Source organism: Macaca nemestrina, chromosome 7, assembly GCF_043159975.1.
Source record: "Macaca nemestrina isolate mMacNem1 chromosome 7, mMacNem.hap1, whole genome shotgun sequence".
In the NCBI taxonomy this organism is placed as follows: Eukaryota; Metazoa; Chordata; class Mammalia; order Primates; family Cercopithecidae; genus Macaca; species Macaca nemestrina.
The window spans coordinates 76,754,715-76,770,032 of NC_092131.1; the positions used below are offsets into that span (position 1 = coordinate 76,754,715).

The following is a 15,318-nucleotide window of genomic DNA, read 5'->3' on the forward strand; positions in this document are numbered from 1 at the left end:
TCGACGGTTAAGCAGTCACGCCTGCCAGAGTGGGCGCTCGATGGCTCGGCGGCCAGCTGGTGGGGCCTTGGACCAGCGGCGCGGCGCAGGGCGCGCTCCCAATCGCTAGCTCCCGCCGTACTCGCGGCTGCGAGCTTTCCGGCCACGCCCCGCGCGCGCCCCGCCCACTTCACTGCCTCGCTGTCGCCGCCGCCGGCAATTCCAGATTCTGCTAGAGTTAGCAGAGCAGACGGTAGCGTTGCGGGACCGGGACGGGCGCTGAGCTCAGGAGGACCCCCCAAAGGCAGGCAGTCGGGGATCCGGAGAGCGTTGACACCTCCGGGCGCGAGGGAGCTGTCTGGGCTGCCTGTTGGCTGGGAGGGAGGACGGACCGGGGCCGCAATGTGAGTTGAGCTCTCGGGGATCCCGAGGGTGGTCGCGGCAGCGATGTGATCGCGAAAGAAGCCGGTGGGAGAACCGGTCGAGGGGCCAGGTGTCTTGACCCTAAGGGCTGGAGTCCGCCAAGGAGGGGCTGACTGGGGCACGGGGTCGGCTGATGAACGGCGCCGTCCGTCCTTCCTCCTGGGCTACGGGAAAGTCTGGCTTCACCTGTGCACAACAGGTAGGCATGGACTCTGCCCGCCAGCGGGAGACGGGGTCGCCGGGCGTGTGGGGAAGGTCAGGAGGTCGGAGCCCGCCCCGCCAGCTCGCCGCTCCCGGGACCCCGCCCTGCGGTGTCCGCTGCGCCAGTGGTCAGCCTGGAGCTGGAGCCCTGGCCCGGCCTTCAGGCGAGCTTCCTTAGAAGCCCGTTCGTTTTCTGCAGGAACCTTCAAGGAGAGTTCCCAGAAGGGAGCAGTGGAGAGTGTGGATATTTGCCTTCTGTTTCAATTCTCTTCAGGAAAGAAAGCTTTTCCTGGGGTAGCATTTGCTTAGTGTGAGAAAACATTTTCTTTCACCCTACTCTCGGCCAACGCGGCGTTATTTCAAGTGATTATAAAGTCTTTAGAAACTTTATAAAGCGTTTTATAGTGCCTGTTTATCACAGTAATGGATACCTCTGGCAAGTTGGGATAATTTTCTTGACTGTCAACTCAGATAATAGTAAAATAGCTTGAGCTCCTACATTAAAGGTCATAGTTACCCATTGTTTTTATGTGCATTCATTTATTGAACAAATATGCAGCACTTTTTGGGGGGCTAGGCGCCCTTAAGGAATTTACAGCCTGAAAGACGTTAAAAGTTTAAGGAAGAATAAAAGGGGCCCACAAGTACAGTTAAGAACTTCCAGAGAAAATACTCTCAGTGAAATTAGTTAAGCTCTAGGGAAAGCAGAAGTGTGGTTAGAATTGAGCATTAGTTGGATGAGGAGAGGAGAATTTTGTTTCATTTTCCAAACATTTTAGAAAGTATGTCTTTGAGAAAGTGATCTTAGATAAAGTATCGAAGCCGAGATTTGTGTTACATTTTAATACCATTGGCTTTTTTTTTTTTTAAACTGGTAAGCAGGCAGGATTTATGATTTAAGAATAGTGACAGTTGGAGAATACCGTAGTATGGATTTGTTGTGCCTTGGAATGCAGTTGTTTTACCTAGATAACTAGAAAATAGGAGAATAAGACTCCTCACCTGAAAGTCAGGAGACCTGAATTCTAGCTTAAGTTCCCTCCACTATTTAAGGATGTTAGATTAGGTCACTTTTTTATTATTATTCGTTATTGTATCTGACTTTAGTCACAGAAAATACATGACTCCAAAGTACCTTTTTAATTCTTAAATTATTAATTAAAATTAACTACATTAAACTAATGAATATATTGTCTACAGAAAAAAATTACTTTTTTACTTGTCTTTAACCAATGTACTTACCTTTCTTCCTGCTTTATTTCAAAAAGGTTGAGGCAGTTTATAATAATCTTTCTTAACTATGAATAACATAAGGGTTAAATTCTGGATTTTTTAAATTCTAAAATAATTTTATTCTGAATTAAGCAGTTTAATGACATCTGCATTTTTTTAAAAAGCTCCATTGAGTCTTGTGTGGTTCATTAATTATCCCATAGTATAATTGAAGAGTTTGAACAATCCTTTAATGAGACCACTGTCCTCATATAAATAACACTTCTGCTTTTTCAGGAGACATTGAGAAACTATTATTAAATCTCATTTGAGAAATCAATTAACTGGGGCCAAAAAAATTAGTGAAGACTTGCCTGTGTTACTTAATTAGATCCCTTGTCTAGTTCTAATGTTAAATTTTTGAATTAAAATAGTGCTCAGCAATCTAGAGCCTGTGGTTCAAATCTACTGTGCTGGCAGTTTTATAAAAGTTTTATTGAACACAACAATGCTCCTTCGTTATGGCTGTTCATGTGTTGTTTCTGAGTAGTTGTGATAGAGACCGTATGGCTCCCAAAGCCTAAAGTATTGTCTGGTCCTTTACAGAAAAAAATTAGTGGACCCCTGAACTAGAACTCTTAAGTGCTTAATCACTAAATCTTTTGTAGGAAGAAATAGATTAAATTCAGTTTTAATTCTTTTGTTCGTTTGTTTGTTTGTTTGTTTTTATTGAGACAGGGTCTGGCTCCCTAGCCTAGGCTGGAGTGCAGTAGCAAGATCTCAGCTCACTTGCAAGCTCTGGCTCTTGGGTGCAAGTGATTCTCCCGCCTTAGCCTCTGGAGTAGCTGGGGTTACAGGCATGCGCCACCACGCCCGGCTAATTTTTGTGTTTTTAGAAGAGACGGGGTTTCACCATGTTGGCCAGGCTGGTCTCGAACTCCTGACCTCGGGTGATCCGCCCGCCTTGGCCTCCCAAAGTGCTGGGATTACAATAGTGAGCCACTGCGCCCAGCCTCACTTTTACTTACTAATCTTCGTTTTTCATTATAATGTCAGGTAATTGTAGGATTCGTAAATGCTTCTGGATCTGCAGTGTGTAATGATAGAGGAGGGGCATGGTTTTTCTGCTACATTTACCTAGTATAAAGTTTTATAATTTAAGCAACTGTAGCCTTTTTTTTTTAAATTTTTTTAATTTTTATTTTATTTTATTTTTTTAGACGGAGTCTCGCTGCGTCCCCCAGGCTGGAGTGCCGTGGCGCCATCTCGGCCCACTGCAACCTCCGCCTCCGGGGTTCAAGCGATTTCTCCTGCCTCAGCCTCCCAAGTAACTGGGATTACAGGCACGTGCCATCAAGCCCAGCTAATTTTTTTTTTTTTTTTTTTTTTTTTTTGAGACGGATTCTCACTCTGTCGCCCAGGCTGGAGTGCAGTGGCACGAACTCGGCTCACTACAACCTCCGCCTCCAGGGTTCACGCCATTCTCCTGCCTCAGCCTCCCGAGTAGCTGGGACTACAGGCGCCCCCCACCACAACCGGCGAATTATTTTTTTTTTTTTCTCAGTAGAGATGGGGTTTCACCGTGTTAGCCTGGATGGCCTCCGTCTTCTGACCTCGTGATTCGCTCACCTCAGCCTCCCAAAGTGCTGAGATTACAGGCGTGAGCCACCGCGCCCGGCCAGCTCTAGCCTTTTGTAAGCCTAGGGAAGAGGAAGAGTTTTTATATATTTCTCTAGCAACTTTGTTATTTTAAGTTTTAATTTAGATCTAGTATGGGAAATGTTTTTCGTTTAGTGAACTTCTCTCTTTTTACTGTGTCATTCATAGGGTTTATCATAAGCAGCAGTAAGGTACCTTTACTCAAAACAGTTTTTTTTGTTTGTTTGATTGATTGATTTTGAGACAGAGTCGCTGGAGTGGACTCAAGAGATCCTTCTACCTCAGCCTCTTGAGTAGCTGGGACAACAGGCACATGCCACCATACCCAGCTAATATTTTGTATTTTTTTGTAGAGATGCGGTTTTGCTATGTTGCCCAGGCTGGTCTCAAACTCCTGGGCTCAAGGAATCCCCTCATCTCGGCCTCCCAAAGTGCTGGAATTACAGGTGTGAGCCACCACATCTCGCCTCAAAAGAGTTTTTTAAACAGGAATCTAGTGATTAAAATCTAGTGATTCCTAGTTGGTCATAAAGTCAGACAGAATATTATAGGAAGTGTAACTGAACAAGAAATCAAACATATTTACAGTGAGAACCAAATGGAAAGTTAGAACTCTTTAAGCAGATACCTAACAGATTGAAACAGGAGTATATATCCTGAATCATGCTTGGCCTTTTTTTTTTTTAAATAGTAACAACACAAAAGGTTTATTTCTAGAAAAGAAGCATAATAGCCATATTAAAGCACTATATTATTTGCCTAAAAGATTAGAGCTGGTTATGTGACAAAAATGAAGGAAAACTTGGAGAAGGTGATAATTTTAAATATTTAAAGCTGTACATATACTTTTACTAATCTTAAAACCATCGACCAGGTGTGGTGGCTCATGCCTGTAATCCTGGCACTTTGGGAGGCCAAGGGGGGCATATCACTTGAGGTCAGGGGTTTGAGATCAGCCTGGCCAACAGGGTGAAACCCCGTCTCTACTAAAAATACAAAAAAATTAGCCAGGTGTGGTGGCGGGTGCCTGTAATCCCAGCTACTCGGGAGGCTGAGGCAGATAATTGCTTAAACTAGGAAGGTGGAGGTTGCAGTGAGCCAAGATCGCACCACTGCACTCCAGCCTGGGCGACAGAACGAGACTCCATCTCAAAAAACAAAAGCAAAAATTAGCCAGGCATGGTGGTGCACACCTGGAGTCCCAGCTATTCAGGAGGCTGAGGTGGGAGAATCACATGAACCCATGAGGTGGAGGTTGCAGTGAGCTGAGATCCTGCCACTGCACTCCAGCCTGGGTAACAGAGTGAGATCCTGTCTCAGAAAAAAGAAGAGGAAAAAAAAAAAAACAAAAAACCACACCATAGTATGGTGCTAATTTTACTAAATTGCTGTTTTATGTATGTATTTTTTCAGTAACGTAGTTGTCCTTTATTGCCCAAGTAATGCTTCTCAATGGGCAAATATACAATAGCATTTATATACTTTTCTGTTGCATTTGGAGGTTTCTACATGTTGAATATATACATATTTGTGTGTCTGTACACAAAATAATACCTTACTCAAAACAAGTAATAATACCTTTTTTATGTAAATGAAATTACCAGAAAACTGAAGTTACCCATTGAATCACCAAAACTCTTAAAAAACTATTTTGGGAGGAAATCAGAAAAAAGCAAAGCAGATATACACGTACAAAATCCCTTAGTCCTAATTCTAGAGTCTAAAAGGCTCTGAAAAGTTTTTTTCTTAACTCATTTGGTAGCAAAACGTGGCCTGAACTGATGCAAAGGTATTTGCAGTCATTATCCCATCTTATGTGAATATGGATCTGCATATCTTTTGCTGCAGAAATATCAGTTAGTTTGATTTATGGAGTGCTGCCCCAGACAGTTGTGGCGATTTGATGTAATAGATGGTTATGTTTACTGTATTCCATGAGTAGGACATGAAAGTGGCAGTCAGAAGGCAGAATAATATGGAGTTATTCCAGGGAGCTGTAGTTGCAAAGAAGCTAGCTGGATGTCTGGCAGGGAGTGAGAAGCAGTGCCTGCCAAGGAAAGCCCTCAGGTAAGGCTCCAAGAGGTTAAAAATTTGGCTAAATTTTAGGTTAGGTAGCTAAATTTTATGAGGTATGTTGTGAATTAAAAGTAGGAACCAGCTGGGTATGGTGGCTCACGCCTATAATCCCAGCACTTTGGGAGGCTAAGGCAAGCGGATCACGAGGTCAGGAATTCGAGACCAGCCTGACCAACATGGTGAAACCCTGTCTACTAAAAATACAAAAATTAGCTGGGCATGGTGGCGCGCACCTTAATCCCAGCTACTAAGGAGGCTGAGGCGGGAGAATCAGTCACTTGAACCCGGGAGGCAGAGGTTGCAGTGAGCTGAGATGGTGCCACTGCACTCTAGCCTGGGTGGCAGAGTGAGACTCTGTCACAAACAAACAAACAAACAAACAAACAAATGTAGGAACCATGAAGAAGAACCAGGATGTTAGACCATAGTGTGGATTAAGAGTGAATCTGTGAATTCTAAGTGGGATGTAAGAGCCATGAACAATTAGAGGAGAGGGAAAAGGAAGATTCTAAAGCGGGTAGAGTCTAATGGCTAAACTTGGAAGTCCTAGGTAGCAGATTGCACAAGCAGCAGATTCAAGGATTGACTCATTTTGAAAATGGAGCAAGAATTTCTGGCCTCTCCTGTAAACTCTGATGTGCTAGAGGAATAATGGCATCTTGTACACTTTGCTCCTGCATTAAGTAGCCCTATATTGCTCTGCTTTTAAAAATATCTATATTCAATATTATTTGTCTGTTCCATCACTGTTAGCTTCCTACTCTCGGTGGGTTTGCTCTTTTACTTTTAATGTGCTTCTCTATCTAGAATCCAGACAACTGGATTATTAGTCATTTCTAGACTAAGAATGAATAGGCTTTGATGTATTTATGTCAGTAAAATCCATGAGTTCTGAAACAATTGCTCTATAGACTTCGTTTTTTTACTTCCTGTTACTGGAATCTCAGGTACCAAGTAGTGTGATTAATAGCTAGTGACTTCAGGAGAGTGTGGTGGGAAATACAAGAAAAGTAAAACTTCTTAACTTAAAATCTGCCTGTGGCATTCCTAAAGGTCCAGAATGAAATCCCTTTTCCATGGAGAGATGGGAGAATTGGTGTGTGGAATGAAGCATAATAAAAATAGTCAAGAATAGCCAAAGACTAAACTAATAATTTTAGTAATTATTGATTTGCCATCTAGATGGAAAGGGCTCTCTGAAAGCTGATGTCTCTGGAAGACATAACACTAACAAAAAGCCTCAAAGTACTGGAGACATAAAAGTGAAGTGGTGAGAAAGAACAACAAAGTTAGAAGGATTGGCTGCTTCACCAGCTATGGCAATAACTATATTAGCAATAGCAGTGATGTCTTAAGTTTCAGTATTATGAGGATTAAATGAGATAGTGAATTAAAAGGTTTTAGTGCATAGATCCTCAAAAAATAATCATTTTTCTGTCACTGACATATTAGAGTTGGTTCCTACTGCTCAGTCTTATCTAACCCTCCCACCCCCCAGAACACTTCCTTCTATGCTTCAGGGGTGTTCTCTTTCATCAGCTGGAAGGAGAATTGCTACAAACAGTAGTCCAGTTGGGTCTCCCACTGGCAATCTCACCATCATGGAATCCAGCTTCTGCCATTTTTCTCATTCCTCACAATAACATGCAGTATTTTGGGGGGGGGGAAAGACGGCAGAATAAATTCAGTCCCCAACCTGTAACCCTTTTTAACCCCAACTTCTTAAAAATTTCTTGTCCTCGTGTTAAATTCTTTGTCTTGGTAACTCCTGTTTCTCTTCTATTCCACCCTGACTTCTCTATCCTAATAGGATGTGCTCCCCATCAGTTCTTAGAGCAGTGCGTATTTGCTGTTCGTATTGCCTTATATTACGTAGTGGTGAGCAGCAACATTCTTCCCGTTCCTACCAAGTTTGCAGAAAATATTCTTGGCATCTTAGTACACTGAATGTGTTTTTATTATATATGAAAATTAGAAGTATTAGTGCTGTGCCTGGGGTGTGTCATAAGTTAGGTTTTTGTGGTATAAGTTAGAAAACATGGATTCATTTGACTGTGGGAATTCATATTCAGAATTCCGTAAATCAAATTTTAAAATATATAGTACAACAAGTCATTTTTAGTTTGTAAAGGATGTATATGTGAAAGTTACTTAACAATATAGAATAACACAATTTTTTTTTTTTAGATGGAGTTTGGCTCTTGTTGCCCAGGCTGGAGTGCAGTGGCACCATCTTGGCTCACCACAACTTTCACCTCCCAAGTTCAAGCTGTTATCCTGCCTCAAGCCTCCCGAGTAGCTGGGATTACAGGCACCTGCCACCATGCCCGGCTAATTTTATATTTTTAGTAGAGACAGGGTTTCTCCATGGAACTCCTGACCTCAGGTGATCCGCTCGCTTCAGCCTCCCAAAGTGCTGGGATTATAGGCGTGAGCTACTGCACCTGGCCACAGAATGACACAGATTTTTATGCAAATTGATAAATCTTAAGTATACAAAGTTGAAACTTTGTATATTTGTCTTCTCTCTCTTTTTTTTTTTTTTTGAGATGGAGTCTCGCTCTGTCACCAGGCTCCCGAGTAGCTGGGACTATGGGCACGCGCCACCACACCCAGCTAATTTTTATATTTTTAGTAGAGTTGGGATTTCACCATGTTGGCCAGGATGGTCTCAATCTCTTGACTTCATGATCCACCCACCTGGACCTCCCAAATTGCTGGGATTACAGGCATGAGCCACCGCACCTGGCCATCGTCATCTTTCTTTCTTTACATCTTTATGAGAAGATTCTGTTTATATAGGTATTTTGATCCAAAATATTAATCAGAAATGTCCTCTTTTAAGTAGAAGACATCAATAGTCATTGATAGTGGAAATTATATATCTTTCTACTAATAATAAATCATTTCAGCCTGGATGCAGTGACCCACGCCTGTAATCCCAGCACTTTGGGAGGCCAAGACGGGCAGATCACTTGAGGCCAGGAGTTCGAGACCAGCCTGGCCAACATGGTGAAACCCCATCTCTACTAAAAATACAAATATTAGCTGGGCATGGTGGCACATGCCTGTAATCCCAGCTATGTGGGAGGCTTAGATACGAGAATAGCTTGAACCTGGGAGGCGGAGCTTGCAATGAGCCAGGATCACACCGCTGCACTGCCCTCCAGCCTGGGCAACAGAACGAGACTCCTTCAAAAAAAAAAAAAAAAAAGAGAGAGAGAAAGAAATCATTTTATAATATGAACAAAACAGAAATTTTTAGATTTTTTGACCTATACTAGTCTTTAATGATTAGTAATTCAAAGATTGTATTCTATAGAACACACAATTCTATGAGATTCCTGGCTGGGGAAAAAAGAAAAAGGGAGTAAAGGAGAGGCTTATAGTTAAAACGTGTTTAGAAACATCAAATGCTTTATCTGCATGCCCTCTTGGCTGTACATAGTGCACATTACCATGTTACATGTATGGAGAAACTGGTGAAGGAAACAGACAATGTGGCATTTCCCAAAACCATTTCAACTTGGATTTCCCCCTCTTCACATAGAATACATGTTCTCATTCTTCTGGCAGTATTCCACAAAGTATTCTTGGTAAACACTGCTTTATCTAAAGGTTTCTCTTAACATGTAAAACTTCTGCACTCAGTTTTCTTTACTTTTTTTCCCCCCCATTAAGCCTTTTGCACTCCTGTGCATTTGTAGTTTTCATAGTTTTATATGACAGCCTAGTATTCTTTGAATATGTCAAATTTTAACCATTTCTTTAGTGTTGGACTTGTAAGTTCTTTTGAATTTTCACTAGAATTACAGTTAATTACAGTGCTGTAATTAATACTTTTATACTTATATTTTCCTTTTTCTTATGAATTTTCAAAAACTGGATGTTTTAATCAAATGGTTTTGATATTTTTATAACTTAGGATAAATAATTTTTTTTTCTAACAGAGTTGAACCGTTTGTACTGCCACTGTTTATATTAAACTATCAGCTTTTCTAAAATTTTAGCACTGGCTGTAAAAGTTTTTGCATTTTTCATATTTAGATTTAATATGCATGGTTTTGAACCACTCACCTAAATCAAATTATTTCCTATTGAGCTTAAATCATTATTATATTGTTAACATTTCAAATTTTTAACTAATGATAGCCAATTTATTTGTAGGGTTGTTATAGAGAATTAGACTAATGTTAAGTTCATACAAAATAATGTCATAGGTTTGAATTTCATTGTCAGAGATTTTTCTGCTGTTTTCTGAGGCAAGTAATTTTTTTAGCCAAATTTTAAAATACTGTTGTAGAAAGAAGGAAACAAGATATTTCAGATTCAAAGATGGAATTGATACAGACAAGATTTTTAAATTATCAAGTTATAACTGTATTAAAGAACTCTTAACATTACAAATGACTTGCTTCTTATCCATTTTACCCTAATTCTAATAAACTATACTGGTTAAGTGTCAGCAAACCAACTTTAGGATTCTGCCTAGAGATATGTAAAGTGCTGTAACAAAAGGACTTCGTTTTCTTTATACCAGGGGCAGCCTTCTTTAAGCAACATCTCAATTGTGGCCTAATGCTGTTTGTAACTTCTGAGTTCCTGTTTTTGTAACGTATAATTTTGCAAAGCCTAAATCACAAGTGAAAATCTGAGGTCAGGGTAGAATAATCTAGCTTCCTTATAGATGGAAGCTATTACTATATTTTTGGGAAAGGTTTGGATTTTAGGATTTATCTGTGTTTTTTGAATTGTGGGAGTTCTTGAGAGTTGGGGTTTTTTGTTTTGTTTTGTTTACTTCGTGCTTTTTGTTCAGAACTGAGGAACTAAGACTATAGGGTGAATTGAAGCTGTTATGGTGTCTTTTAGGTAAGTAAAAGTCAAATCGAAGTAATTGAAATTGAAGTCTGAGACGTATCCCAACACTTCAGGCACTTGATACATTCTGGAATTAGTTTCATTTACTGTTTAGTGACTTTTTTGTTTTGTGAATTATTTTCATGCTCCAGAAGGAAAACACTAACAAAGCAATCCAATAAACCTTTCTAACCTTGTATCCAGTGTCTTCTTTGATTATTTGTGATCTTTCCCTTTTCCCTCCTTGAAATGATATAATCATTTTAAGAAACTAAAATGACCAAGAAGATTAGGAATACTTTTTTCTCCCTATAAATTTCAACATGTTTCCATTGCTACCAAAATAGACCTGTAAACTCTAGAGAGAGAAAATTATATTAGCACTTTCTATCAGGACCGGAATAATCAACTGCCTGTATGTTTGTTGACATTGTTGAAGGTGCTTACACTACCATGCCTAAATAAAATTGAAGTTAACTCATTTCCAGATGAATTAAAACCAACCCTTGGTTGGTTTTGTTTGTTTTGAGACAGAGTCTTCCCGAGGCTGGAGTGCAGTGGCGGAATCTTGGCCCACTGCAGCCTCCGCCTCCCTATCTCAAGGGATCCTCCCACCTCAGCCTCACGAACAGCTGAGACTACAGGTGTGCATCACCACATCCAACTAACTTTTGTATGTTTTGTGGAGACAGGGTTTTGCCATGTTGCCCAGGTTGGTCTTGAACTCCTGGGCTCAAGTGATCTGCCAGCCTTGGCTTCCCAAAGTGCTGGGATTACAGGCATGAGCCACCGCACCTGGCCTGATAATACGGTTGTTAACTGCTCTCAGAGATGGTTTTGGAGTAAGTTACTTTAGAAAAGTTACTTTAGAAAAGAAAACTCTTATTTATATATATAAATAAGTGATGATAACAAGTACGTTTTAATGTTTCTCCTTGGAACAGTTTGCTTAGGTCTAGAAGTTGCTAGGTGCTGGCAGCATTTTGACTAATACTTGATACTATATTGCATTCATGGAGAGTCATAGTATACATTAACCTAATTAAATAGCCTGAGAAATCTTATAGGTAAAAATCCCTAACTTTGTCTTAATGCGAGATTCCCAAATTTATTACACCAAGGAACCTGATGTTCTGTCGTTGGGAAACAGTGTCATTTAGTTCCATATATCCACAAATTATGTACAAAATGTAAGCTTTTTAAAAAATGACTGGCTTTGGGTTTTTTTGTTTTTTGATCATGGCTCACTGTCACCTCAACCTCCTGGGCTCGAGTGATCTTCTTACCTCAGCCTCCTAAGTAGCTGGGACTGCAGGTATGCACCACCATGCCCAGCTAATTTTTTTATTTTTTGTGGAGATGGGGTCTCATTATGTTGCTCAGGCTGGCCTTGAATTCATGGGCTCAAGCCACCCTCATGCTTTGTCCTCCTGAAATGCTGGGATTATAGGTGTGAGCCACTGTGCCTGGCCCCTCTTCTCACTTTTTTTTTTTTTTTTTTTTTTTTTGAGACAGAGATTCACTCTTGTCACCCTGGCTAGAGCGCAATGGAATGCAATGGCGTGATCTTGGCTCACTACAACCTCCAGCTCCCGGGTTCCTGGGTTCAAGTGATTCTCACGCCTCAGCCTCCTGGCCTCCTGAGTAGCTGAGAATACAAGCATATGCCACCACGCCTGGCTAATTTTTTGTATTTTTGGTAGAGACAGGTTTTCACCATGTTGGCCAGACTGGTCTCAAGCTCCTGACCTCAGGTGATCCGCCTGCCTCGGCCTCCCAAAGTGCTGGCATTACAAGCGTGAGCCACCGGGCCTGGCCTAACTTCTCACATTTTTGAGAGGCTTGATTGGATGAAAGGGTGGCAGCATAGTATGTTGTGGTTAAAACAAATATATCTGAAGTCAGATTGCTTAAGTGCACACCCAGGTTCTCTGTGACCTTGGGAAAGTCACTTAACTTCTCTGTGTTTCAATGTCCTCATCTGTAAAATAGGGCTCATAAAAATAGCTGCTTCATGGACAGTTTGTCAGATTATTCAAGAAAATAATGTAAAGCACTTAGAGTACTGCTTAGACTATAATAAATAGTAAATATTAGCTGCTTCTGTTAAATATAGCTGGCATTACATTTGGGGCAGCAGTTTTATAAAATCCTTTTTTCAAGTAGCAACTAACTATACTTTGAAAAATATATTTAAATATATTGACATATGTGTTCACTTGTAAATCACCTTGTAATCTCAATAGAAACATAAGAGAAACTAAGAGAAAAATTAGAAAAATAAGCATTCCTCAGGTATATGTAGGGTTGTGGTTATATTAAAACATATAGCAGATAACATTGACTGAATTTGTATTCATCTTCCTGATGAGGTAAGACTTCAGATAAGAGCAGCAGCCATCTGTTTGCAAAATGCCCTTGTTTATCTCATGGGTAGTGCATATGTGGAGCTCTCAGGTGCATTTTAGACTTGTGAGTTTAGATGTGAGATTATCAATATGAATTGTCTACTTCTTTTAGGAGTAATTTACATAAGGAATATATTGAGGGCATTAGAGATGGCTTTATGACCTGCTTATGATCTCAAGCTTTTTGCTGAATTATTTATTATCACATTGTGTTAGCTATTTTGCTTCTTGATAGATCATTTTACACCACAATATTGCTGCTGCCTAAAGAAAAAAAACGTCTCTTCAGCAGATACTAATGACTTCTAGAAAGGGTAATTTGATTCTGAAGATAGGATTTTGACTTGCCCTGGTATTAATAAGAAATTTTCTCTATGATACTGTGGTTATTTCTACCCCCCAAACAATCATAGATACTAAGTGCAAACTTGTTTTTCACCTTGTGTGTATTTAGTAGGTTTCTTCCAGAAATTATTTCTGTAGCATTTATTAACTGTATCCTTAATTGTGAATATTTTGGCTAGTTCAATAATTGAAGAAAGGAAAGGAGGGTTTTTTATAACAAGCTAGAATTTATGTTGCTTCAGTAAAAATGAATGTTTAACAGCATTGTTTATATTCCTTTTTTGTTGTTGTTCAAGACAGAGTCTCACTCTGTCTCCCAGTCTGGAGTGCAATGGCATGATCCTGGCTCGCTGCATCCTCTGCCTTCAGGGCTCAAGCGATTCTCCTGCCTCAATCTCCCGAGTAAGTGGGACCACAGGTGTACAACATCATGCTTGGCTAATTTTTGTATTTTTTGTAGAGATGGGGTTTCGCCTTGTTGCCCAGGCTGGTCTCGAATACCTAAGGTCAGATAATCTGCCTGCATTGGCCTCCCAAAGTGCTGGGATTACAGGTGTGAGCCACCACACCTGGCCACATTGTTTATATTCTTTGTTCTGTAAAAGTGACATTTTTGAAAATGACCTAAGATTTTCTTTCTCTTTCTTTTTTTTTTTTTTTTTTTTTTTTTTCTGGTGGAGAGGGTGTCCCACTGTTACCTAGGCTGCTCTCAAATTCCTGGCCTCAGCAGTTCTCCTGCCTTGGCCTCTCAAAGTACTGGAATCATAGGCATGAGCCATCACACATGGCACTGGACCCAGATTTTTTCTTTTTTTGATTTTGAGACAGGGTCTCACTCTTCACCAGGCTGGAATGCAGTGGTGTGGTCATGGCTTACTGAAGCCTCAACCTCTCTGGCTCAAGTGATCCTGCTATCTCAGTCTCACAAGTAGCTAGGACTACAGGCATGCACCACCATGCCTGGCTAATTTTTAAATTTTTTGTAGAGACAAGGGTCTATGTTACCCAGGCTGGTCTTGAACTCCTGAACCCAAGACTCAAGTGATCCTCCCGAAGTGCTGGGATTACAGATGTAAGCCACTGTGCCTGGCCCTGGACCCAGATTTTTATGCACAATCTTCTTATGTTTAAATGTTAGCCCCAATGCATTGCAGGCAGTCTTGACCAACAGGGAACCAGTTTGTGACTACTGTCTTTTAAAGAGGCTGTTTTCAGTTGTATTATAATTATGATGACCTGATACTCTAAGTGATTTCAAACAGGTAAACCATTTGAAATTATGAAACAGATAAACCGTTTGAAAAAATGAAAAGCCTTTCCCATGTCTGTCATCTAATTTTCTAATACCTCTTTAGTTACTGGCTTCTCTGTAAAAGTATGAGATTTGTTTAGGGAAATGTGAGATATGTATTTTAACTATTTTAGTTAAATTAGCCATAGCATTTTATCTATATTCCTATGAAATTCCAATTAACATGTTTCTATTTAAGGACATTAGTGAATAGGAATACCCATCTTTTGTACATGCTATGGTACCTTCTATGTTCTTTAACTTTCCTGATGATAGCTGCCACTCCTGTAAGTAGTAGTAGTTTTTAATAGCCAACTTGTGTTTTATTTCTTTTCTTAAATAATTTTTTTCTACTTTTTGTTGTGCTTTTTAAAATGCAGAAAAATGAAGAGTAGTGAAATGATCACTCACATATCCACTACCTATATTCGGCTGTTAACATTTTGCCATATTTTATGGTTGAGTAAGTGGTTTAACCATTTAAAAAGTAAGTTACGGTAAAGCATGCATCTCCTAAAAATAAAAAATCTGTCTAGTAATCACAATGCCATCTTATAAATGTGTATGTTAATGTGAATATGTATATATATACATACATTTATATTTATATGCTTTTGTGCTCTGTAACAGCACTAAGGTGTACCCCAGGAGATGCCTTGAATAAGACAATAATTTTACAAACCCTGTGTCTTCTGTTGATTGTTTGCTACCACAAAATTAAGGCTACACTGGATCTAGGTCAGAGCAGATATGATCTTGATTGCTATAATTCCTGGACAATACCCATTTTAAAAAGTTTGCTCTCACAAGACTTTCAGATATAAGCCTAGTTGAGATTGGACTCTCCTAAACTCCTCACCTGAAACT

The 15,318-nt window shown here is 40.1% G+C and overlaps 1 protein-coding gene across 12 annotated transcripts in view; it reads left to right on the top strand.

The window, feature by feature from the left end:
* The first annotated feature begins 187 nt into the window (after nt 1–187).
* The window catches only part of LOC105477937 (HEAT repeat containing 5A), a 123,101-nt gene continuing 107,970 nt past the window's right edge, over nt 188–15,318 (top strand). For 3 of the 12 annotated variants that reach the window (XM_071100359.1, XM_071100368.1, XM_071100363.1), the window contains exons 1-2: nt 189–383; nt 13,461–13,562. The gene's annotated coding sequence lies outside the window, so the exon portion shown is untranslated. Of the gene's footprint in view, nt 384–411; nt 602–13,456; nt 13,563–15,318 lie in introns of those variants that run through there. The other 9 variants (XM_071100364.1, XM_071100365.1, XM_071100366.1 and 6 more) reach the window with 8 other exon arrangements.